The following is a 26,389-nucleotide window of genomic DNA, read 5'->3' as shown; positions in this document are numbered from 1 at the left end:
GGATCACCACTTTTAGCCTAGTGACAGGCATGGGAATCTACTGTTGGGTCTTTCATAGTTTTATCTCAAGGCAGAGCCATAAAGAAAGTGGAAAATGCAGCCAAGCACTTTGATGTGGATCAACACAGAGAGTTCCCATCGTTCAGGCAGCCACCTCAGTCTCCCCAGGTCACCAGAGGGTGTTTTCTTCTCCCAGCTAAGGGCAGAGACCTCTGAGAAAACCCTGCTTCAGCCCAAGGAACCTGGCATGCGTGAAAATATATTTGGAGGGAGGGAAGAATTTCCATATGAAAGAAGGAATTGACTTGAGAAGAAATAGGGAGACTGCAGCATGACACTAACATAAAAAGCACATTCATGAATATGGACTGGGTAGGAGAGCCCAGAAACACTCATTTCCACATTTGCAAATGCAGATTTGTTTTGCATGCAGGACAAATGCTAAAGGGGCTCCAGGTCCTTCCAGCAGAAACCTGCAGCAGCATGCTTGGGATGCTCCTGTGTTGCTGCACCAAGCTCAGACCCTTGTGGATGGGGACACACCTGCAGGTCTCAATCTAAAAAGCATTGCTTGTCACAAATCCCACTGCTGGGATAGGAATGAGGGACCTTAAACACACTGCTTGCAATATCATCTATTCCTTCTCTTCCCCTGTGTAAAACTCTACTCCCTAACTCACAGTCACAGTCTGGGAGACCCCAGACTCCCAACACAGCAAATAATGGAATATATAGCTCATTAAAGGCTGAGATTCCCTTTCTGTTGAAGGATTCTCACATGTATTTCACAGTTTCTTTTAAAAAAATCCAAGCCCTGTCCAGCAAATTGAATCTTTTACCGTGGTGCTAATTTTCATACAATTTCTAAACCTAAAAAAGCAATTTATTAAGATGGTATAACCGTGCCATTACATCATGAGACAGGAAAACAGTGAGAGAACATTAAAAAAAAAAGAGTCAGGCTTACTCAGCTCTTAATGTAGCCCAAGTGATCACTCAGGCATCCTTGGAATGAGAATTTTGAATTAAGGGTGATGATAGCCTTAAATAATAACCTCCATACTGTCTACAATGCTTTTATTCTATTAACTCCAGCATCTCAAGCAGGATGATAAATTCACTCACTAATGGTCAAATAGCACTTTTTCTTATAGCTTGTATTTTATTTCTTTTTTGCAGATACCATCTCTGCAATCCAGCCTGTGCCGGTGCCGACAGCACTTGCAAGAAGCCTTGCTATTCAACTGGCTTTTAAGGACTGAGCAGCTTTGCTGCTGGGGAAGTTTTGGTCCCTGGGATAAAAATAAATGGGACATGCCTTTATTTTTCACCACTCTGTGCTTTGCCGGTTCTTTTTTTGCACAGAAATATCACCCGAGTCCCCAGGACATGAAGGAGCACATTCACAACCCTAGCCCTCTGGGGTCTCTGCTGCCTGGTTCAGCTTCCCTGCCCTTGGTTCAGACTCCTTCATATTTTTTAGAAATATCATGATTCCCTGAACTATCACATATATCCCACACTTGGTCTGTTACTAAGTTTGTGTCAGGATTGCTGCAAGAGTGACAAGGAACCTGCCACTGATGTGGGAATGCAGTGATTCAAACAAAGCCTTGCCTAAATACCGTGTCATGTCTGTGGACAAGGCAGGCAGTAGAAAATAACTTTTTTGATTTACACTTGGGACACAGGTGCAATAAACAATTCAGTAAATAACATGAAATGCCAGCTGGGAAGGGCTGAGGCTCTCAAGGAATTTTCCTCTTCAGAAAAGCCGATTATTCAACAATCTGACATTTAAAGTGTCCTAAATTTCTTAAACTAGACTCATAACTGGAAAATGCAATGGTGGCTATCACCTCTGTAGTGATGAAGTGGAAAATCCAAGTTCTGATTCCACAGGCCCCTTCCCCTGCCCAGTATTTTTCCATGGCCAGGTTACCCTAACCCTAACCCTACCGCTAACCCCTAAACCCAACCCCAAGTCAAACCCTAACCCATGTTTTTCCATGGCCTACTTACCCTAACCCTAGCCCAAACTCCCTAACCCTAACCCAAACCCCTAACCGCAACCCTAACTTAACCCACAATTCTAACCCTAAATGCTAACACTAACCCTAAACTCTAACCCTAATCCCTAACCCTAAATTCTAACCCTAACCCCTAACTCAAAACCTTAACCCCTAACCTTAACCCCAACCCTAAACCTAACCCAAATTACTAACCCTAACCCCCAGCCAAACCATAACCCTAACCTCTAAACCTAATCCTAACCCTAACCCTAACCCCAACCCTAACCCCTAAACATAACCCTAACCCCTCACACAAGGCACTAACCCCTAACAATAACCTTAACCCTAACCCTTAACCATAACCATAAACCCTAACCCTAACTCCAACCTCAACCCTAACACCTAACCCAAAACATAACCCTAACCCCCAACTCTAACCCCACCCGCAGCCCTAACTCCTAACCCTAAACCCTAAACCCAAACCCCAATCCTAACCTCTAACCCCAGCCGTAACCCTAACCGTAACCCATAACCTTAACCCCAACCCCAACTGTAACCCCTAACCCTAACTCTAGCCTTGAACCCTAATGCTAAAGCTAACCCTTACCATAACCTCTAACCCTTACCCCTAACCCTGACCCCAACCCTAACTCCTAATGCTAACCCATAACCCTAACCAAAACCCTAAACACTAACCCTAAACCCTACCCTAACCCCCAACCCTAAGTTCCTTCCTGCGGTGGTCTCTGAAATTCATTTAAATCAGGAAATTACTCTTCCTGTTTTTCTCCACAGACTACATGTGTCCAGACTGGCAAATCACAGCAGGATGGATGTCAACCATTATTTAACCCTTTGTATCCATGGCTGGGCCCTTCTGAAGGTCCCTTTTCCTCTCAGGTCAGTGTGCCAAGACCACAGCTTCTGGAAAGGCTTATTTTACTTACTCGACTGGATCCTCCTTGGTCCCAGTTCATCATCCTTTCAGGACTGCTCACAGCCCTAGGGATTCAGGTATTATGGAGGTGCCTGCTTGGCTTCACAGTGATGGCACTTGGATGCTGCAGGCACTCCCAGAACCCATGTCAGTGAGACTGACACCCCTGGTACCACATGGGCACATGAGGAAAGCAGTCACAGGGCTGTGCAGGGGCTGCTGCTCAAAGAGACAGAGGTTTTGCTGGTGTTGCTACAGGATGGGACATGGCAGGGGCTGTTTGGCAGCCAAGCTTGGGGCAGCTGAGCAGGGCCCATCTCTCTGAGAGACAAATGAGCCACAAGTGCCTCCAGTGATTAACATCAGCCCCTGACAGCTCCATCAGCCTTTCTGGGACATCAGCTCCATGGGGAGAACCAGAGACTTTTCCAGGTCTGGAGCACTCCTGGCACAAATGCAATGATCAGGCAGAGGTGCCACCTGAGCTCTTGCTGTGAGCATTGGCAGGCAGGGAGGCTAGGCCTGCTTAACGAGGTCACTTCTGCTTTTTTGAAGGACTTTCCCAATCCCCATGTGGGAACAGATCACACCCACGGTGGGGCATGGCAGCTGTGGCAGATAGCCAGACATAGATTTGGGGTTGACTGTAGCCTTTAAATTCATATTGGGAATGATTTGGAGAGACCCCAGGTCCTTGTGATGATTCATGTGGCAATGTACATGTACGGCTTTCTGCAGAGAACCAGGGTCAGGAGGAGGGAACTTAAAGAGATGGGCTACACCAAGGATAAGCCAGCCAAGGTTCCCATATCCTCCAGCTTAAACAGCCAAGCAGAGCCTGCTGCTAGAAGACAAGAAGTTGGAAAAGATGATTAATAGAGGCTTGGGAACAAAGTTGACTTGATTTCTTTTGAAATAGAGAACAGTTCCTCAGACAGCAGCTGGCATGAGCCTGCACAGCTTCCAGTGGGAAGGGAGATAAATGCCTGCCTGGACACAGTCCAACCCAGTGTGAGGAGACACATTAAGGAAGCAAACAAGCCTGTTGCTCAGTCCCAAGGTGCTGAGATGGACTTGTAAAACTTCAGCTTGGGCAGGGGCCACCCTAGAGCATGCTGCCTCTGCCATTACACCAGGAGGCAGTGCAAGGTAGTGGGGCAGGGTCACAGCCACCTACAGATTCTTCCCTGTGTGAGCAGAGCAGAGGCCAGTAGGAGACAAACCCTTCCATCAAAGTCAGCTGGACCAGGACATGTGAGAAGCTGCTGTACAGCCCCTGGGAAAAGTTCCAGAAGTTGGTCAGAATGGAGATCAGAGATGCTGGTTGTTTCAAAAGTCTACACTGCACTCACCCTATAAATCAAACAGGAAGATGCAGCAAACTCATCACAGTGAGATCAAATGTATTTCTTGCTGATGTTATGCCAATGCTGTGGAGCTTTGCTTCATCTCACTCGTTTCCAGGGGCTTTAACTAAAAGCTTTTTCCCTGCACTGTTTGTGATGTGGGTAATCAAAGCACCAACTCCTGGCCAGAGTGACAGGGAAAGCAACACTGAGCGCTGCACAGCACCTTCTGCTAAATGGGGAATAGATTGGGGTAAGTACTCCAAACTCATGTGAAGGAGGGCTCCAGGCCCCCTCACCCAGGAGGATTAAAGAAGACCTGCTGGTCTCCACTGAACGGTTTGCAGCTGTGTCAGGTAGTCCAGCCACAAACCACATAAGTGAAGGGAATTTTTCTTTTAATTAGAAACAAGGCCCATCTCTTGAGTAGCCTGCAATTCCTGAAGAGCTGTTTGTAAAGAAAATGTTTTATTTCCAGGGTGATGGCTTGCTTATGATGGGTGTAAAACCCATTAAAGAGAGGATAAGGGTTCTAGAGCTGTTATAAAATCCACTGGCTCATTTCTTGCTTTTGCATTGCTTACAATTCAATTTTCACACAGGATCATTTGTTTACCAGACATTAATGCAGCAAAGGTGAGTTAACTGCATCCAGCATTCACTTACTCCCAAGACACAGTCACGTGCTCCCAAAAACCTGTCTGCATGACTCCTCTGCCAGCATGGGGCCAGCACACAGCCTCCCCCCACCACAAGCACTGCTGCATGTGGTCCCAGTGCTGCTTGCTGGTCCCTTAGCAGTTCCCCTGGGTCACACCAGGCAGCTGTCCCTCTGCAGCCCACCTCCACCCAGAGCTGCTTATAGATGCCTGCCTGGGGCAGTTCTGCAGAGTCCCAGCATCATTGTTTTGGGCTTTGCTTCTCATCTTCACAGTGCTCAGAGCACCCTGCAAAACCCAGCCCATGAGGATAGGTCCCTTCTTTGCAGCTCCTTTCTTGTACAGGGTAGCCTGGACTATTTTATGACAGCAAATGGGAGAGGGAAGACTGGGGCAGCTACCCATCCTAATGCTAATCCCTCTTCCATAGGGACTAGCATTTATTTTTCCTAATAAAAAAATACATATATTCCCACAGGAACACCACTCAGCTTTGCACATTGAACAGAGAGTCTATTAAACCAGACAGCTTCTCCTGAAGCTGGTTCTGTATAGTTTAATTAAACTGTACAGACAGCTTCACACACCCAGCTTTAATAGGAAGGCAGAAAAACCCCACTGCAAAATCTCCAGCAAAGTCACACCAGGGCAGAGACATGGCCCCAGTGGGTGGGAGACCTCTGGGGCAGAGGGACTGCTGGAAATGCCAGTCCTGGACACCTTCTGTCACTGATACCCGTGAGATGCTGAGCTGTAAGTGCAGCCTGTGCTGGCTGCTGCCTGCACCAAATTGCAGTGCACTGTCTCCATTTATTTGATTTGTATCGCCTGAAGGAAAATGCTTTTGCTGTCTTCATGCGCTCTAAGCATTTGGCTTCAAAATAAAAGCTCTGGGGACCTGCCATCATGTGCTTTCCTTCCCATAAAGAAAAGGCAAGTTCCAGTCTTTTTTAGCTGAATTGCAGAAAAGTGCTCAAGCCCACCACTGCTGCTCCGCCTTGCTCAGGGATGACCTTGCAAAGGTTATTTTTGAAAGCTGCTTCCTCCTCCTGCTGCAGTCTGACCTTGGAACTGTCACATCTTGCCTTCCTACTTTACCTGGAGGACTTCAACAGCCTTTGGAGGAATAAGAAAAATAGCAGCATGGCTCAGGTTCTTCCCCCCCAAAAGCTCTCAGAACTTGATCCTACATACCCACATGCACGAGTGCCACCTGCTTTTCCGCTGGCATTCCATGGATGCCCGTGTTCATGGCACAGCCCTGGGCCTCTGGGATGGGAGCAGGTCATGTCTGTTGGAGGCCTGGGTCATTCCACTCTGTGTCCGGTGAGCTCTGGCAGGATTTCCTCCTCTCCAGACATGCAGAGGCCATGGGGGAGGCATGTGATGGTGTGTTTGCCTGTGCTCAGTGCTGCTCGTCCTGCCCCATACACACACGCATGACCCAGACCTCAGCTCCCAGGGACAGCAGCATGGATGTGAATGGCCTGGGTGAGTCCAAAATGAAAGCCCAGATCAGAGTTGCTGGGAAAGAATTTCTCTGCTCTTGGGAATAAGGAAAGGAAATTCAGTCCCTCATTTCTCCCAGATACCGGTTTCTTTCTCACCCCAGATACTTTTGTGCAGTGCACTTTCTGTGGTCCATTGCAGACACACAGACCATGGGGGATGTCACTGCTGGCAGGGACACCAAGCAGCTGCAGTGTGCTCTGGGCCCCACTTTCTTCCTGACACCTTCATACAGCTACCTGGCACTTCTGCAGCTATCCAGGCACCCACAGGATACACAGGAGCACAGCATCCCTGCCAGCCCACCACCAGCCAGGGAACTAATTCCTTACTCTAAGAGGAAGAAAAATAAATACTTTAATTATTTAATTTGCAATTGACTCTAGTCCCTCAGATCAAGGCAATTCAGTACAGCACGGCCAAAAAAAAGCACTGTTTTGCTCTAAAATATTTTGCTTGCTCCAACAACACTGTTACTGCAGTAGCAGATCTCACTCCCCCTGTCTCTCACTTTATCTTTGCCTCTCCTCCCTCCCCCTCCTGTTTTTCCCATCTGTGTTTGCAGCAGAGGAAGCGGAGATGAAACACAGGCTGCTGACTCTTCCTGCAGGCTCTGGATTGTCCAAACCAATCGACTTTGTTCAGTCTCTGCCTTTCCCTGCCCACTTCTGACAAGCTCTGCGAAGATCACAATGTATTTACTCTTCTCCCAGTGCAGTGAGGAAGATGAAGCATGAGCGCTCAGTGTACTGGTACAGAAATTACAAAGAAAGGCTCTGCAAATGCAGTGGTCAGAGGATTCAGAAAGCTCTGACCTGACCCAGCACAGGGTCCTGGTTCAACAATTTGCTGAGAGCTGCCAAGGTGCTGTGCAAGCATTAAGCAACATGCTGCTGGCTGCACAGACTACCTACTTCTTCCCTTTGTTAGGGTTTACACACACACACACACAATGCCTCTGAAGGAATAAAAAATGGGTCTTGAAAGCTCCTACCGATTCTGCAGTGAACTGTGGCATTAAGGATGTGGAGGGAGGTGACCCCACCAGCTCATGGTTCATTCAGCAGCAGCTCGTGGGTGTTGCTCACCAGAGAGTGGAGCCGTCTCTGGCAGCTCCCTGCCCTACTTCTCTTTCAGAAATACATAATTGTGACATTGTATTACATAATTTATCATGTTACATCGAGACTGGGGCCATTCTTGTGCAGTTTATTCTTCTGGGTATTTGAGCTTCCAGGGAGGAGAGACAAGAAGTGCAACCCCAAAAACAGCCACTATTTTAGAAAAAACTTTCAGAGTTTACAACAGTCTGAGACAACCTATCCTTGAGGACACAATCAAAAGGAGTTGCACAAGCAGAGCTTGGTCTGACCTGTGAGATGGCATCTGCCTGCATCATGTATGTACACAGCTCCCTGGCACGCTGCTCTAACTACAGGGTTTTGGAAAGGACCCCAGCACATCAGCAGAGCTCTCCCCAGACAGCCTATTCCTTTTCCAGTGCTTCCTTATGTGCTGATCAAAGGCCCAAGAAAAGGGCAGCTGTGAGTGGGTGAAATCCTCCCCACCACTGCCAACCTCACTGGCAGCACCTGCAAGGTGGCCTGTAGAGCCAAGCATGGCAGTGTTTGCTAGACAAGCACGGTCCCAGAGCAGGGTTACACACTCAGCCACAGGCAGGCTAAACTGGCCAGAAAACATCTGTGCAGAGCAACAGGAACTGCGGTGCTAATGCAAGCAGAGGCTCCAGGTGCCAGCACCCCCATGGCAGCTCCACACCTCCCACAGGACAAGCTTCTGGTGCTGTGTTTCCTCCTCCTCCCCTCACCAGGAGGATGAGGTTCAGCCTGTCCCAGGACAGGCACTGCCTGGAGCCCTGTCTTTGCACTTCCAGTGTAGCTGAGCTGCAGCTCCCTGTCCTTGGCATTTCACTGGTGTCCAACACTCCACCCTGGCAGCTGCTTTTGTCATCCCACCACTGGCAGGATAGGCAGCTCCTGCCTTCATCCTCCCCCATGCCAGAGTGGCAGGTGTGTGTCACCTGCTCAGGTGATGAGTTTTGCAGGCACAGCAGCAATTCCTGCACCAACCCACCCAGCTGTTCAACCTGGAAATTGGTCTATTAGCCCCAGGAGTTATGACACTGCCCCATCCCTGGAGCCTCCAGCCTTCACCCAAGCAGTGTGTCCAGCTACAAGACCATCAGGAAGGGGATACTGACCATGCCTGGGCCAGAGCAGAGGTGCTGTGGACAGTCACTGCTCATGATACTTCTCCCAATACCACAGTGGTGGCCCTGTGTATGCCCACCATTGGTGAACCCCAGAACAGCCTTATAACCACTGCCTACCCCAAACCTTGTCACAAGACAGGGATGCTCAACAAGGCACCACCAGGAACTGATGCCAGGCAGCAAACAAACAGTCCTTGCTGTTCCCAGAAGGAACTTCCTTGTCCCATTAATGTTTTTAATTGATTGCCACTGGATTTTGCTGAGTTGATGCCTGTTCAGTGCAGGAGCCAATGCAGCGTGGTGCCCTGAGGCTGGGAGAAGGATGGTTGCAAACCCAGCAACAGGCAGAGCTTGGGGCTTCAGCTGGAAGAGTCACAGGGCAAGAAATATCCCAATACCACCCAATACCAATCCTCCCAACAGCCAAGGCACTCAGGTACACAGTGAAGCACCTTATTGTCGAGAGAGAGGTTTGGAAAACAGAGCTGTTGTCCTTCTTTTCCAGAGAGGACTACAGCTTGTCCTGCCTGACAGGCTGGGTTGATGCCTTGCAATCCAGTTTCCTCAAGGATTTTTAATGCCACCTGACATGAGTTAAAAACACTGCATACAAACAGATGCTGTGACCAAGTCTGAAGGGCAAGAGAGAATTAGAGATGCCATTTGGCTATTACAAGCAGCTCCAAGGGGATCAGCTCTTGGTGTTGCATAATTTAATACTTTAACCAATTAACTAAATGACTAGAAAAGTCTTTCCTGGTAAGACAAGCAGATGACACAAGCTGATGGTGCCATAAACAGCAAGGAGCACATGCTGCTAGTGCCAGTGATCTGAGTCACCCAGGGAACAGCCCCAAATACACCTTGAAACTGTGAGCACAAGGGCAGGCTGGGACCTGAGGGCACAAATGCTGTGAAGGATGAGAGACTCAGTACAGGGAAGCAGTGGCAGAGGACGTGACCTAGGGACCACAGCTGTTGGAAATAACCAGGCTGCCCTGCAATGATGAAGCCGTTGACAAATCACTGTTCTGTGCTGGACACAGTACCCAGAGAAAAATAAAATAAAGGCTAGAAAAGATCTCTGGAGGTCTCTGGTCCAACATTCTGCACCCATCAAGACTGTTACAAACACTGGATCAGGACATTTGAGTTTTGGAGGTCTCCAAGAGCAGAGACGTTGCCCAGCACCTTCTCCTCCAGTGGTCATACCAAGCTCCCGAATCAAAAAAATGGGGGAGTGCTGCCTGACCAACAAAACAAGGCTTCAAAGTGAAGCATATGAAGGAGATGTTCCAGGTGTAGTTGGTGTACACAAACATGTCAGAGGAAGAAATGAACCCTCCTTCACTGCCCAAAGAGACCAAATAGCACCTCGTGGCTAAAATGTAACACCTAACAAAAATCACTTGAACAGCATTAGCGGTTTTTCTACAGTGAGATAGATCAGACACTGACAAACTTACTGCAGACTGGAAGAACCACTTGTTGCTGCAGGTCTCAAGCATAAGAAAAAGCCACCTCTCCAGCATGAGCAGAGGGGTATTTGTACCTACCTGCATCTGCCTGAATACCTGCAACCACCTAAACAGCTTCACCAAAAGCATATGGATGCACGAAGCCAGTGGATGGACAATTACAAAAGCCAGTGAGGGTAAAGTTCAGGTGTGTTGTGCTGTGGAATTGGGCTGGACAGGAGAGTTGTCAATGTTATGCAGCCGTCCTTCCAAGGTGGCAGCTGATGTGCAGCTGTGAGGAGCCCCTGTACCAGCTGAATCAGCCTTCCATCCCACCTCTGTTAAGCTTTTTTGTGCTGCTCATACCTACAGTCACCTGTCATTACATCTTCCCAGGGTGTGGGTGCAGGGCAGGGGAGCAGCGCCCTGTGCTCTGGGATGTTGTCCTTCCTGTGGCCATCTTCCTATTTCCTTCCCCCTTCTAGTGACTGAGTCAGTCCCTGTGCAGTCCCAGTGTGATGACAGCAAACCAGGCTCACGAGCTCTCGCGTGGGGCCTGCATCCCTGTGGAAAGGGGGCTGGGATGGGTGGTGACCCTTTTTGGGGTGTGGGGGCAGCAAGCTGGAAACAAGATGCTGGACACACGGCTTGGGGGCTACTGCACCATCCACTCTGTGGATGTGCAGCCCTTGGGTTGCAGAAGGCTCTGCTCAGGAAGTGGAAGGAGGCATTTGGGATGCAGAGCAACCCATGCATTTTTTGGGGTGAGGGTGGCCAGATAGGGCAGGTGTGAGGGGCTGAAGCAGGTTCATGGCCCAGGGATGCTTCCATTTAGTCCAGCTGGAGACCTCATAATTCCCAGACACCTAAAATAGCTGCCACCCAACTCTTGGCACAGGCAGAAATATGTCCCAGCCACACAGTGACCTCCTTCAAAGAGTGTACAATTAAAAAGCAAGTTTGTAATTTGATAGTTTGTGGAGAAGAAATTGCTATCTGTATCTTGTCTGTCTGCTGTGATGACTGGGACACATGCTGGCTCGGGAGCCCTTGGGAAGGGTAATTACTGGGGAGGGATCCTCAGCATTCCAGCACAGTAATGGGAGATGCTGCTCACCTGACAGCCTCAGCCTTGGCCATGCACACGTGTGCATCCAGCACTCCAGTGTTAGAGATATTGAGGATACAGCACCTGTTTTCTGCAGCAGGGGCAGGACCCTTCCCAGATGCCAAATGTGGGAGATTCCACTACTCTGACACAGTCCCTGTAGGCAACCACCAACCTGTCCCAGCTGTGCTTCTTTTGGGGAAAGAGGGAGCTATACACACCTTCAAAAGCAGGTTTCTTTGTATTTTCTTATTGCTATTGGAACCAAACCTGTTTTCTGTGTAAAATCCCATCAGAAGAGCCAATGTGCTGCCAGAGAGGTGTGCATGGAGGGACCCCATCCCTGCCCAGCACAGCAGCAAGGAGCCACTCTCCTCACGGGGCTGCTCCTTTGGAGCATTGCCTCGAAGGGTGCCCACATTTCCACTCCCAGGGGAGCCCTCTCCCTGTGCTTTGGGTGTTGGCTCCTGTGCTGCAAATCATGTGTGGGGGTAGCACAAAAGGCTTATCTGCCCCTCCTGGGATGAAAGGCAGCCACTGCACCCACCCTGCAAGAACCTGCCCAGCCACCTATCTCCACCTCTGCTCTGCCTTGATGCAATGGCTGAAGAGCCCAAGGGGAGCAGCACCTGCTGGTCTGTGTGTCCGTCCTCTGTGTGCTGCTCACACAGAGCAGGATAGCACCACAGCCCACTGGAGCTGTCAGTGGGTTGGAAATCTGGAAATCATTGTCCCAGGACAAATGTGAAAATACACACCCCAGAGCAGAGGCCAAGAACTGTCCCAGCATGTGTCAGCCTAACCCCCAAAACTGTGTTCAGAACAAAATACAGATCTGCACATCTCAGGGTAAAGGCAGTTGCAAAAATAAAGACCAGAATAAGAGGCATAAATCTGTGACAAGCTGCATGAACATCACGAGACTGTTGAAGGAAGCAGTGAGCACAAAGAGAAATCTCTGCCCAGACCAGAAAGGCAGAGGGTGACAAATCATGTAGGCAGCAACCCAGAAAAGGAGAGGTATTTGACAAATATTTCTGTTCAGCATTTGAGAGGCAAAAGCCAAACAATACAGCATGTTATAAAATAAAATATAATCACAATAAAACACTTTCCATCCTACGAGGGCTTCAGGAAGATGTTGAACAATAGCTACCGGGGTTAGATTTTCAAATCGGCAGGCCTGACACATCGGTGAACGTAAAAAGGAGCCGGGGGAGGAGCCCTAATTAGCTCCTGCGGGTCCCTGGGACTTCCCCCGGGGTCCCAGCGCTGGCACCCTGCCCGTACTTCGATGGAGTAAACAGGATGTCCCAGGCGGCTCCAGCTGACATCAGTCCTGTGCTGGGGGCTGGAATGGCCCTGACCGGATTTTGTTGATAAAGGTTTGAAATGGGGAATTATCATTAGTGTCAATTAGCACCATTTTATGAAAAAGAGATCTTGGCATATCTCTGTTCTTGAGATTGTCTCTATCAGTCACACTGGTGAGGCGCTGATGTAAGCGGCTTGCGTAAGGCTTTTGGCAGCTCCAGCTGCTTGGAGCGAACGTGTGGAGTTACTGCTCTGGAGACCCAGACACTCCAGAGCTTGCTGCAAGCCCTGCCCCGCTGCTCAGCCGGGTGTTTCCGCGGCCTCCCGTGAGGATTGATTCTCAGCCCTCCATTATCTAACACCTCCTCGGTTTCCCAGCAAAGGCTGGAGCTGCCCAGGCTCTGGTGAAGCCATGCTGGCACAGGTACCAGGAGCAGGCTGTGCTGACAGCACCTGGCACCAGGGAGAAGGTCGAGGACAATCCCCCTTCAAAAAAAGATGCCTCTGTAGGGAAGGGACTGAACAGAGCTGTCCAGGAGGGATCTGCAGCCTCCCTGGGAGCCACGTCCAGTGCGGGGTCAGCATCTCAGGAGGCAGGGAAACTGGAAAAAGCCCAAAGGAGAAGCCAAGGACCAATGAAGTAATCAGAAGACAGACTTTTAATGGAGAAAAATTCCTGGGACACCATCAGTGTGGGCCAGAAAAAGAGGTTAAAGGGCTAACTTGATCCCAGATTATTAAAGCTCTTTTTGATGTGATTAAATGTTTGGCAGTGTCTCTGTCTGGCAGACAAGGATGAGAGAAAGCTGTGGTTAGAAATAAGGCACGGATTCAGTGTGTGAGCACCCTCTGAAACACCCCATCAGAGCCTGCAGTGAGTTCCCCATCCCTGGCAATGCTGTGACCAAGGCTCAGCATGGTACAGCCCTGCAGCTTCACTATGCACAAAATCTGTGCTGACAGAGCAGCCCCCTGCCATGGGCCTTGTTCTGGTGCCAGCCCTGCTTGCTGGGATGCACTGGGGCTGCAGGCAGAGGGAGAAGTTGTTGATGGGCTTTCATAACTATTGACATAACAACAGTCTCAGGGAGTAATCTGGATTTACAGATCTGGCCTCTCCCTGCCTGGCTAAGCCCTGTCCTTCATAATTTACCTGGAGCAACAAATCATGCTCCCCATGTCACTTACTGGATTTTGATGGATGTCTCTCCTAGGCAACTCCAGGTGAAGACAACTGGTTGCTCCATTTTAGAAGAGAGTTTGCTGCTGACAAGAAGCAGTTAAGAAAGTTTGACTGATTAATATACTGTCTTTTTTGACACAGATGCTAGAAATAGAGGAGTGGATAAAAAGGTGGTGATAAGCAGTGTGATTACAGACCCACAAGGGAAATGAATGTATACTTCAAATTTGAGGCAGCAGAGCACAGCCCAAGTGACAATTAAAGATGGATTCTGCAATCTGTCCTTGTGTGGAAGCCACTGGCTTCCCTGTAATTTGGAGTATAATTGGAGTAATTACTCAGAGCTCACCCTAAGGAGCATGGTGGAATATCAGTTTGGGTTGTTTCTCTCACTGGTGATGTGACAGCTCCTTGTAAATCACTGAAGTACCTGGGTGTGATGCTGAAGGGACTGGGCATAGGCTGTGCTGGCCCCTGTGTCCAGCCTGTGACAATAGAGCAAGAGTCCTTCAGCAGCAGAGGTAGTGCTCAGAAAATAATTGCTGGGCAATTATTTAATTCATACTCCTCTTTCCCCCTCAGTTCTCCCAATATGCATTGGTTGGCAGGTTGGGCTGCCTGCAATCCCTGCTCTGCATTCAGAGCTGCATCTAATCCCTGCCAGCAGGCAGCTGCCTTTCCTGTTTTTTACCCCCTGTCCCAGACTCGGCACACCCCTCCTAAACAGCCCTCTGCCAGTGTCTGCCTCTTTCCTGTGACTTGGAGACGTGCCCTGGTAGTTCAGTGCTGCTGCAAACCATCCACCACAGGTGCAGCAATGGTCACTCATTCAGTGAAGGTGTCACAAGCCTGCCATGGTATGGTTATTCTGGCAATCCCAGATACTGATCCATGGGCTGCAGCTGGCAGTGACCAGTCCCCCGACAAGCCCTGTGGCTGCAGTGAGTCTGCAGCATCCCCTGCATCCCTGTCCCACCGGAGACTGGGCACTCCCAGCTGGCAAACCTCCCCAGCATCCCACCCAGTCAACCAGCTGGGGCTGAGGCACCTCCTGCCTGGGAGCCATGGGCAGACAGGCAAAGCAAAGAGGGTGAAGCCACACACCAGCCCAGGGAACAAAGGACATATATCTGCCACCTTGGGAATATCAGCAGTGGGTTTTGCAGAGGGTACTGGGCAGCGTGTGGCTAGAAGGTGCCCACAACAGGGAGCCAGTGGGACAGCAAAGCAGGGGCAGACAGACCTGTCCTGTCTCAACGTGTCCATCTCCAGCAAAGCCAAGAGCAGCACTGACAGGCATGGTGTGGGCAATCCTGGGAGAGCAGGAGGGTGCTGTATTTTGAAACTCAAAGGGCAGAAGGCTTTGTGCTCCACGAGTAACAGGGCTCAGACTGGCCCACAGCCCAGTTTCTGTGGCTCCTCTTCCCAATGGAGGAGTTCAGCAGCAGTGGAAATCAGACTCTGGCATTATGCAAGACTGGTTATGGCTGTTTATTGCTTCTCAGAAGCCATGCGGTAATCCTGCTCCTTGCTCCCCAGAGTGTAACCTGCAAGAAGCATGTGTGCTGCAGACCATGAGGGGCTTCTTCCCTGGGGCCACTGCTCTCAGAGAACTTGGGACATCACACTCCAGCAGGCAGGGAGCCTGCTCTGCAAGATGCCCACTTGGCCGGAGCTCGTGGTGCTTCCCAGCACCGGATCAAACACACAGTCACTTTTCCCGGCTCTGGCAGTGCTCTGCCAGGAGGTGTTGATTAGCTTGGCAGGTTGCTAATTGCCAGGAAGGGCCCAGCACAGAGGTCATGGTGGCTGTTCTCTGAGAAGAGGGAGGTCAGGACACCTTGGTTAAGAGCATGGATGCTTGGGGAGAAGGGGTTGCACCAGTGCCAGGGCTAGAAAAACCCTGCTGCTGGAGCATGGCTCCCTTTTAAACTCCACTGGTTTTGAAAAAACACAGCCAAATGTCCATCTGTCTCTCACCTTGGATCAGCACCTCACATGCTGGAGGAAAACAAAGACCACGATATGCTCCTCCAAGGTGTACTAAGACAGCTGGGCCACAGCTACATGGTAAGCTTCTCCTTGCCTTGTGCTTAGTAACTACCAGCACCTCCCCACTCAGTTTTAACATCTTTCTTTTTAATTATTTTTTTTCCCCAAAACACCTGCAGCTCTGTTCTGAGGTTCCTGCCTCAGCTTATCCCAGCAAAACACAGAGCAAACATCTATGCTCCTGGCCTGCAGCACAGCCCTCTGTGCCTGTGTGCCAGGAAAAGCACCTTCTCAACCTCCTGTGGGACACTGCCCAGGATTCAGAGGCTGGAGAGGGTTGCATGAAGAACCTCACATACCTACACACCCACGTACAAACTCACACTCACATCCACTTGCCCTTCCTCAGATACTTGTTTCCCTCAGCCAAATGTTCCATCACCCAGACAAAAGGGACACCTGACATTTTTGGCCAGGTATGGAATGAAGCTGGTCTGTGAGAGATGGTGAGGGTGTTTAAAGGTTTTTGTTTATGATGTCTGCTAAAGATAAGCCTCCAAGAAAGATGAAAGATGCCCTTTGGAAGAAAGAGCAAGGCAGGAAGGAATGCCAGCCTTAAATTACTGTGAAAGCTGACACTACCTTTTAACACTCAATGTGCGAAAAGCCTGTGTCCCACCACATCTTGAAAAAAGCCTCTTGGATTATGAGCATGACCAATAATGACTGGAGGTAATTCCTGCCTCCTCCTGGCAAGTGCATAAGCTGACAGCAGAAATTGTCTTCCACATTATCACTTTTCCCTTGGAGGCAGAGGTTCACAAGGTGTGAACATAAATTCATGCACAAAGCCCAGCTGATATTCTCCTAAGGTGGAATAAATGGTAGAGAAGAGGAGCCCTGGCTACAGCAAGGTCTGGGAGGAAGGAATGGCCAACATTTAGGGCTTTCACTTGGGCAGGCAGAATAAAGCATCATTTCTTGATTTATCTTGCATTTTGATTTATAGTCACAGACTCTTGATGTGAAGCATTCCCTGCAACACACATGGGAAGTGTTTCTTCAGGGCTGAAATTGTTTACTGGACTTATTACAATCAGCAGCAGGTTTTGAGTTTCCTCTCAGGCTCTCAAGGCTTTAAAGACAACACTGTTGGCAGGTATTTCACCTGGCATCAATCTGAAAGAAGAAAAATATCTGAGGCCAGCAAGATTAACTGTCCTTTCTGTGAGAAACATTTATCACTGTTCATTCTGCTCTCCTCAATCCATATTTCTATCAAATGCCTGTAACCAAAGATCTTTGCCCTATCTGAAAGCATTTCTTCCCCATCAAACACTCTCCCACACATACAAATTTCATGTTCCTAGAAAATTACTGTTTCCTGATAGCCAGGGAATGAATTTTGCTGTCCCACTGTACTCTGTGGAACACAATGAGCTGTTTCCAGAGGCTAAAGCCTTCCAGAGGGGAGTATATGGGGGCCCTTAATAAGAGGTGATGCTTCCCTCCATCTTGTTCACAGAACCCCGAGAAGCCCACCTCCAGGAAAAGGGGTCTCCAGTCCTGAGGGCCTCCCCATCATGTTCTCATCCTGGTTTGCATCATTTCCCAGCTAGAACCTCCCTCCAGGCCAGGAGGGCATCATGGACCTTCTCAGGAGATGTTCCTGGGAACCAGGAAGTTACCTCCTCTCTTTTCTAACAGTGATGCTCAGAGAGGTCCCACAGCCTTGGCACTGGCACCAGAAGGCTGGAATGAGCTGAGAGTCCTGAGATCAAATTTTCTCCTAAACCAGTAAAACACTCTCTGGTTGTTTGCAAGGGGTATGGGACAGCTGTGATCCACATCTCTGTCTTGCAGTGGGACATAGCAGAGGGCACAGGAAGCAACCCCACAACCTTTCCCACTCTATTCCAGCCACAGGCAAAAGAATGAAAATGTGGGGGGACCCCTCTTCTGTAATTTGCTTTGTTTGACCAAGGACAAAACTGGTGTGAGCAGAGGAACTGCAGAAGAGCCATCTCAAACAGCATTAGGGACCTTGCACTCAGTGTGGGAATTGAGCTGGGAAGCCCAAACCCCTGCATACAAGCCCAGCACAAACCCTGCTGGCAGGTTTCCTGCTACATTGAACAGGGAAATGTAATGCCAAATATCCATATTTATCCATAACTATGGAAAAATCATCTATCTGTCTCCACCAAATCCTCCTCCCCTAGCCCTTCCCCCAAATTGTTGCAAAGGTTCATCCAGGGGCTGGAAGGTAACAGGATGCCTGGTTTTGCAGCAGCGTTGGGTATGGCTGTGGGCTCCCTGAAGGTTCTAGAAGACACCAGAGATGAGCAGCTGACAGAAGCTACGTGCATTGTATACAATACCTTGGATCTTCTTTCATCCAGAAAATAAACTATTAAAGATTTGCTTGAAAGGACATTTTACTTGCCATTGATACTTCCAGCTGTAGAAATAACAACATATTTCCAATGCTTGTTTGTTATGGCAGTTTGCAAGGAGAAAAAAATTGCCTGATTATTTCCAAGGCAGCAATGAAAATGAATTAACAATATTTGATAATATAAAAAGTAAACTACAAGTAAATAGTTTGAACTTCAGCAATATTTGCAGCTGATAATGACAATATTCAACTATTGAGATGCTATCCTAATGACACATTCACAGAAAATGAGGAGGAATATTTGCTTCCAGCTAATTGCTGAGCCTGTGTACCATGTAACACCACAAAGCACATTCTGAATAAATCATCATTTGATCTTGAAGGTTATACAACAAAACTTTTCAATTGTCTTTTCTCATCATCAAAAGAATTTTGGGATTACAGGAGAGAATTCATTTTTCAGCTCTGAGAACATGGAAAAGCAGAGGCGTGCCCTGACAAGCCACTTATCTGTGTGCTTTGCCATCTGCGGCGACCCGGGCATGACTCCCAGCTCAGACATTTCCTCGTGTGGAAGGGCAGGGATGGTGGGTTTGGGCAGAGAAGCTGCCAGTGCTGGAATCCCTCTGGTGCTGCTGCCCAGCCCCTGCGTTGGGCACACTCCAGAGGCTGGGCAGGGGGAAACAAAGCAGCCTTTGGCATCACCCTTAGCCCAGACACCCATTCACCCACCGGAGCTCAGCACAGCTCCAAAGCCAACCAGGCAGGTGCAGCTCCTGTGCCCCTGCCCCAGGGAGGTTCATGGGGCTGTGGGGCAGCAGCTCCTCCCTTCAGTGCCCACTGCACCCACCCCACTGCTCCTGAGCTCTGTGTGTGCCACCTTGGCAATGGATCCTGTGCACCACGAGCTCCTCATCATTCACCCATTTGTCTTTTTCAGCACAACCCATTATTTCAGCATAAACGCTATCTCACCTGGCGTTGCAGCTCTGTTTGTACCATACCAAGCAGCTGTCCTGGAGCAAAGGCTCCCCTCTCCTGGGGCCAGCACCTGCATCCTCCCCTGCCAAGCTGAGCCTCTCAGCTATACATGACTCAGCTTTCTCCACAATGCACCATACATTTTTTTACAAGGATAGTTAAAAATATCACAGTTTGATCTTCCTTATGCAAAAGACTGTGACATCTAAGGAAGAAATTAGAAAAAAGCAAGCAAACTTGGCTCTTAACTACAACTGGACAGCAGCAGAGCACAGCACTCTGCCAGGGGACCTCCTTCACAGCATCATGCCGCTGCCAGGGTGTTTCTGCAAGCAAAATGAAAGGGCTCAGCTGTTCTCCCTGCATCTGGAATTTGGAGAAATTAGCATGCACTTTACTGTGTTTTACAGTCTGAGCCCAGATGGTGTGTAGGAGGAGTCCTGAGAGCTCGGTGCCTGTCCATGTGATGGGCAGTGTGCTGCTGGACAGCCCTGGTGGCAGTACTGGGACCCCAGGATGTCACTAACGTGCTGGTGCTCTCCCACAGCTGACAGCTGCAGAGGGTGTCTGCAGTGTGGGCCCCATGGGATAGCTGCCTTCCCTGGGCCTGTGTGGGTCAGCCACCACATCCCCTCCTTCAGCCCAGCCCTGCTGCTGGCCACAGCACTGATTTAGCTTTGGTCAGGCCCACATCTGCTCTGGCAGTACCAGAAGGTTGCTATTCTATGAGCAACTATAAAGGGCTCGAGCAGTCGGACAGTATCAATTGTGGTTTTCTGACAATGGATCCACAAAAAACAAAGTTATTTTGAGAAGGGTAAATGTAGCCCAGACCATTATATTTAATTCATGTCCGCCCACAGCCCTCCTGCTCTGCTAAGCATGGTGGCACTTCAAACTCCATTGTCCTAGATGTGACTTTGGGGACAGGGTGACTTTGCTTTCTAGTGTTGTGGCTCCTCCAGGACGAGTTCTGGCTGCAGGAGGTCTCTCCCAAACATGCTCTGCCACCCTCCCATGCCACTGTGAGCACCTATGTGCACCTGACCTACTGCTGCTACATGCATGTCTCCAGCATCCTGCACCACATCCTTCCCAGCCTGCACAGGATGCTGTGGGTTCCTGCTGAGCTGCCCATACCACCAGAGCAGGGTGGGCATCACTCCCCTGTGATGGATGTCAAAGTGAGACTGGGAAAAAGACCTACATTGCCTCTAGACATCTGGCTCCAGGTCAGCCTCCTATACCCTCTAGTCTGGGACTTTTAGGACTGGAAGCTGAAAGGGCAGTCAGAAAATCTTGAAATGCCTCCAGGCCCCACATGTTAGACAGTGGTTTCTTAGCCTCCGCTTCTTTTTAGCTTCTAGAATCAGGACAATGTGGTCCCTTTGCAGGGAGGCTTGGCTGAGCACACGCTGCAGAAACTCCTGGGCAGGAGGAGCTGCAGAAATGCAAACAACAGTAACTTCATACTGGAGACCAAAGAGTCATTTTTTCAGGATTTGTACATGATGCTACCAGCCCAAATCCAGCTGACACATTTATTAATTATGAACCTGATACTGTGTTTCTATGACAAATGTATGACTGCTTTGGCACTCGCTACTCAGCCCAGCATTATTTAAAATCTCTCCTTATTATGATTATTTGATAATGCAGCCTATTACACACAGCTCTTCAGGGAAGGAGAGGATGAAACGCTGTGCATTTTATATCCTCTTTGTTATTTGCTGGTAAAACTTCACCAGAACAATGACTGGTGAAAGAAATTTAGTGGCATCTACTGAAAAATACTTGAGGTTTAAAAGTAAATGACTCATGATAGGCTATTTCATTACATTTGCTTTAATAATGCTGACTTCTTGTATTTCCAATTTTTGCAACATTGGCTGATTTAAAAATGTGAAACACTGAGGTGTCAGCACAGGCAGGTTTGCTGGCCTCCAGTTTTTTTTTCTACCATATGGAATTTTCTTCTAGATCTGTCCCTGCATCTTTTCCATGTAAAATCTTTTTTTTGACCTGGAAAATTTGCAGTCTGGTGAATCTTATATCAGTTTTCCCATCCTTTTACCTAATTTGGGAGTCAAGCCACTAGCTTGGGGTTGCCAGCCTTCTCCTTTGACACTGGCATGGGATTGGCATCCTCCTTGCCTTCTGCATAGGTGTTACAGGGAATTGCCATTATTTTACTGGAATACACTCCAGCTCTCCTGGACTCTAGGCACTGCTGTTTCCCTTCCGCAGAGTGCAGTGGTTTACAATGCCAGGACATCCTTATATCCATTCCAATTACTGAACAAAAACTGATCCTGGACACCTTTGCTTTTCTATAACACTAAGAGTTCCCCAAACCGCTGAGCACAGATCCTGCAGAATTGCAAGATTTCATTTGCTCCCAGGAGAGGGTGTGAACATTGCTGATTCTCCTCAGCTGCATCATCCTTGTCGGTAACCTGAAGGCTGCTTTAATCCCTGGGGATGATTCCCCAGAGTTGATGCACAGCATCTGTCCCAGCTCCAGGGGGCTGATGCAGCACAGACCAAGGGCGGCTCAAGGCCAGAGCTGTGACTCTCTAAGTGCAGCCTGCAGGATAGGCAGAGCACAGCTGGCATTCTGGCCATGTAGCCCACCTGCCTGCTCTGCACCAGTGGTTCTCCTGCCCTGTGCCCACAGAACAGCTGCTGAAGTGGGTGCTCCTGGTGAGCCCACCAGGGCATGGCTTGGCGTGAGCAGCAAGGAGGGAGATCCCATCCTGGTCTCCCTCCCACAGGTGAGTGCTTGGCTTCAGCAAGGAGAGGAACTGGGGGATGTGCTGCCTCCCAGATCACCCTCCTGCTCTCCACAGCTCTTCTCTGTACCCTTGGGTTATGCCCTTATACATCTGCACTACCCAGCATCTACCAGTGATAAATTTTGTTCCCATTTTATTACCTACTGCTCCACATCAGCCACATTTTCTGCAGCTTTTCACACAGGCTCTATATTTCCCTCTCCTGAACAGCTCAGCATGAGCGGCAGGTTCTGCCATGTCACCATTATATACTATTTTCCAGTTAATGTTTTTTATTGCAGCACCATAGGGCCTGTCAGGTCAGCTGAGCATCCTTTACCTGGCCAGTTCTCCACGCTCCAACTCCACAGCTGAGGGGCCCAATCTCACATGCCTGTTCATTTTTTCCCCTACTGCCGCTGGTGTTTTTAAGCATTCTGTATGAAACCTCCCTCGCCCTTGAACTCAGCGGATTATGCTGGAAGGAGACATCTTTGCTGTGTTCCCAAGGTAGCCAGAGAAGTCCTCCACCATAGAAAAGAAATGAGTTTGAAAGGAAAAAGCATGCAGGAAAAAAGATGCACCTTTTTTGCTGACACATTGCCTAGAGCCCCGTGTGCCACAGGGCATCCACAAGTGATTTATTCCCTAAAATGATACTGTCCTGAGGACCTGAAAGTGTCCGTTTATCCGGACCAGCTCTAAGGGGGGGATGTGTTGTGACAAAGGCCACAAACATTTCAACAGCTGCAAAATGCACTAAGAGTGAGACGTCTGTAGGTGATAAATGGGCACAGTTCATGCAGCACTTTCTGAGAACAGGGCTCTGCTGGCAGCCTGTGGCTTGCACAGCATTAGGATTGTCCCCAGCAGAGTCACAAATTGCTGCTAAACGATGGCTGACCAGGAGGAGAAGCTGGCACTGGAGTTGTGCTGGTGAAGACTGACACCAGGATAAGCACCCTGCCAGGGCTGCACGGTGCCAAATCCATCAGGAATGAGCCAGGACAAAGAGCTTGAAGGTGCCCATCTGTTCCAAGGGGAGTTGGAACCCCAGGGCATGGTTTTCTAACTGCCACATCTGCTCCAGGAAAAACGTACCTGGCTCCCAGGAACACCCCACAAACTACTGAGCATCCCCTCATTGGTGGGCAATGTCAAAGCCTCTTGCAGGTCCAGGCCTGTGGCTCATTCTGGTAGCTCCAGACTCTGCTTTCTTACAGTTTTTTCTTCAGGTAGTCAAATTGTCTAAATTAACACTGAGACTTTTGGTACAATACAGCTAATGCCCATGAAATACCTCAGGAGGTAATTTGCTCCAAGTGCTTCCCTTGTTAGCAGCTGATTAGTGAATAAATAATTTCCAGAGAAGAACTGGACAAAGCAAACCCTGCTGGCAATGAAAAGGCTACAGGACCGGGCAGCAATTTCTTTGCAATTAGTAATTAAATCCACAGAGGCTCATGATGGTCAGAGACAGAGCTACTGAAAACCTGGCTGAAATATCTACAGGTGCTGGGAAATGCAGAGCCTTCCACGGCTCTGCAAAGCTTTTGAGGAAATGCTCACAAAACATTGCAGCAACCTAATAAAATCTGTATTAAAAGGAAAAGCAGGCAGTTGCCGACCCGTGTCCCAGGCTTACTGCTCTTTTTATTTTTTCTCCTTTTTCTGTGTCTCTCAGGACAGACTTCACGCTGCCCATGGCTCTGTTAAAGGCAGAGGGGTGGTTCTGGTGCCTGCCTGCTCTGCTGCTGCCAGGCATTTCTCAGCAAAGGCAAAATAAATAGGCTGGCTTTTTAATTTTTTGGTTTGTAAAGTCAGGAACTCCATCTTAGTGCTGAAGCCTGTTGTTAGGCTTTGTGTTATTCTTGGCACTCTGACCGAAGCACTGCTCAGCATGAATAGCAGAGCTGAAAAGTAAATATTGTATCCTTTGGGATCTGTGGAGAGAGAGGGCGGTGATACTGCTTAATGGAGCACCCCAGTGCCTGTTTGGGTTAGGCTCACAGTAATTGCTCCCTAGGTGAGTTTATACCAACAATTGATTATTTCAAATGGGAAAGAAGTACAAATGAGTAAGAGAATAAACACTGATAGTGTTATGAAATGCAGGAGAGGAGAGCAAAAATCTCATGCAGCTCCAGCACAGGGCTGGAAGCAAAGCTGGGCAGAAAATCATGAATACTGAATGATATAAGAAACTGAATTTTCCCCTTAAACTGCAGAACTATTTTCCACAGCCTGATCTTCTACAAAGGAGACCCCTTTGCTCTCTCATCTCCTTCTCCACCCAGGAAAAACATGGGGCTCTTGACATGAGCAGCACTTTGCTGTGAGCCAGCTGGTGAGAAGACAAGGAGCAGGAATCCGTGACGGAGGAGCTCTGGACTGAGTAACCTTAGGATAAAGCCCACCACATCCTTGCAGAGACCTTGGCTGGGCCCACTGCAGCTCTCCCATGGCTGTGATGTGCCCCATCCCTTGGCACCAGGCTGCCCTGGTGGGCCTGGTCTCCCGCTCCCCACAGCTGTGTCCCCCCATTGCTGTGTCACAGCAGCATGCCCCCGCTTGCCACTCACCAAGGGCTGCCTTTAGCCTGCTGCATCTCCAGAGGGGCTCCAACAAACCCATAACCAGGCTCGGGAGTCTGCAGATGTCCTTTGCTAGGCAGGGGACCAGCACTGGCCCAAGGACACAGTGCCAGCCCTCCAGAGACCAGGAGCTGCCTGTCAGTCCCAGTGCTGCTGCCGCAGGGTCACCACAGGGAATCCCCAGTGCCCAGGAGCAAACTGGTGCTGTTTAATGGTTTCTGGGCATCTTTCACCATGATTGTGCTGACAGCTGTTAAGTGCTGGCTGTCCTGGTCTTGGGCCAGCATCACAGGACCAGGAGAGGATGCTCAGATCTGAACTTGTGTGCCTGGAGCAACACCTGGCTGAGGATCGGCTACAGCAGGAGGGTGCAGGAGTGCAAAGAAGGGTTGAGAAGGAGGGTCCCCATTCTTCCAGGAATTTAAGGAAATACACGCTGACTGGACACGTAGTGCAGGAACTGCCTGTGGGGGTGAGGGCTCCTGGGCAGGCGGTGCCCTCAGGGTTGCTGCCACTCCAGCCTAGCACAGCAAGCTCTGCTCGGCCTCAAAGCAGACCCTGTGGCAGCACCCTTCGGAAAGGCTGAGCCGTCAGCCCCGGGCTGCCACGGCGCTCTCTGCAGCTGAGCTCATTAGTGCCTGCAATCAGCAGGGCATGAAGGGGAGATAATTACACAGGGAGCACGGCTCGGGCTACGTGCGGGGTCTATAAATAGGTCGGTGCGGCCCGCGGTGCTCAGTCACGGCCCCGGGACCGCGCGGGTCGGGGTGTGGCCGGCACCGCTGTGTGGGGAGCTGTGCCACCGCGCTCTCTGTGGTGCCTGGGGAAACCAATAAGCTCAATTAAATGTTTCATTTAACTACGCTTTTCCTAGCTGAAAAAAAAAAAAAAAAAAAAAATGCAGTGAGTTTCCCAGTGGACTGATTTTGAACAAAAAAGAAAAAAAAAGTCATTTATTTTTGGAAAAATACCTAGGCAAAAAGTTTCAGCCTGGGGCCACAGTAGCACATGTAGGTGTTCCCCCCACATAGACTGTGTGACTCCACAGGGAGGGAGAAGTGCTCCCAACGCTATGGAGAGCATCCCCTGGCTGCAAGCAGAGGGTGAGCAATGCCTGGCCCAGCTCCAGGGGTGGCTGTGGGGCAGCGAGGGCACCTGGCCCCACACAGCCCTGTCTCCCAAGGTATCACCCTGCAGCACCCATCATGGTGCTTTTGGGCCAGCCCCGACACCCACAGCCACCCCAGAGCTGCTCAGTCCCCAGTAAAAGCCACGTTTGCTCATCACCGCTCCCCAGTGCTGGTGACACAAGCAGCCTGGCCTGTATTTCCAGCATGGCCATTTCCAAACTGATGGCAAGGTCCTGCCCTGGCATGTGAAGCCCCATGTGTCACTGGTGCCACCAGTGTGCCCCGACCAGTAAGCACCAGTAACACTCCTCATCTTTCAGGGTGCATCATCACAGTGCATCCCCTGCCCCAAATCCTGCCCCATTAGAGCCTCCAGCAAGGCTGGCTGCCTTGCCTTGTACAGTAAGGCTGGATCACCTTGTTTTTTGGTGAAAATGTGAGTCTAACACAGCAGGGTACAGCATCTTTCCTTCACCTTTAATCACCTCTTTGCTGTTCCTTCCCTGGGGATGAGAAAATACGTGAAGAGAAGGTCTTGTGCTATCTGGAAATAGATTGGTTCAGCACATGAGAGAGGGCAGGGCTCAGCATGCAGCCCCATACCACAGCCTGTTGTCTCTACACATCAGTTCGAGGGAGGAGAGCCTTTTCCCCAGTAAGTTCATTCACGGGCAGGGGGGAAGGAGCCCAGGACACTCCTGCCACATATATAGTGTGTTCTGTTATCAGGCTAAGCCACAATCAGGTCCCCACCCCTCTCTC

This window comes from Poecile atricapillus, chromosome 8 (genome assembly GCF_030490865.1).
Source record: "Poecile atricapillus isolate bPoeAtr1 chromosome 8, bPoeAtr1.hap1, whole genome shotgun sequence".
In the NCBI taxonomy this organism is placed as follows: Eukaryota; Metazoa; Chordata; class Aves; order Passeriformes; family Paridae; genus Poecile; species Poecile atricapillus.
Note: the sequence above shows the minus strand (reverse complement) of the source record.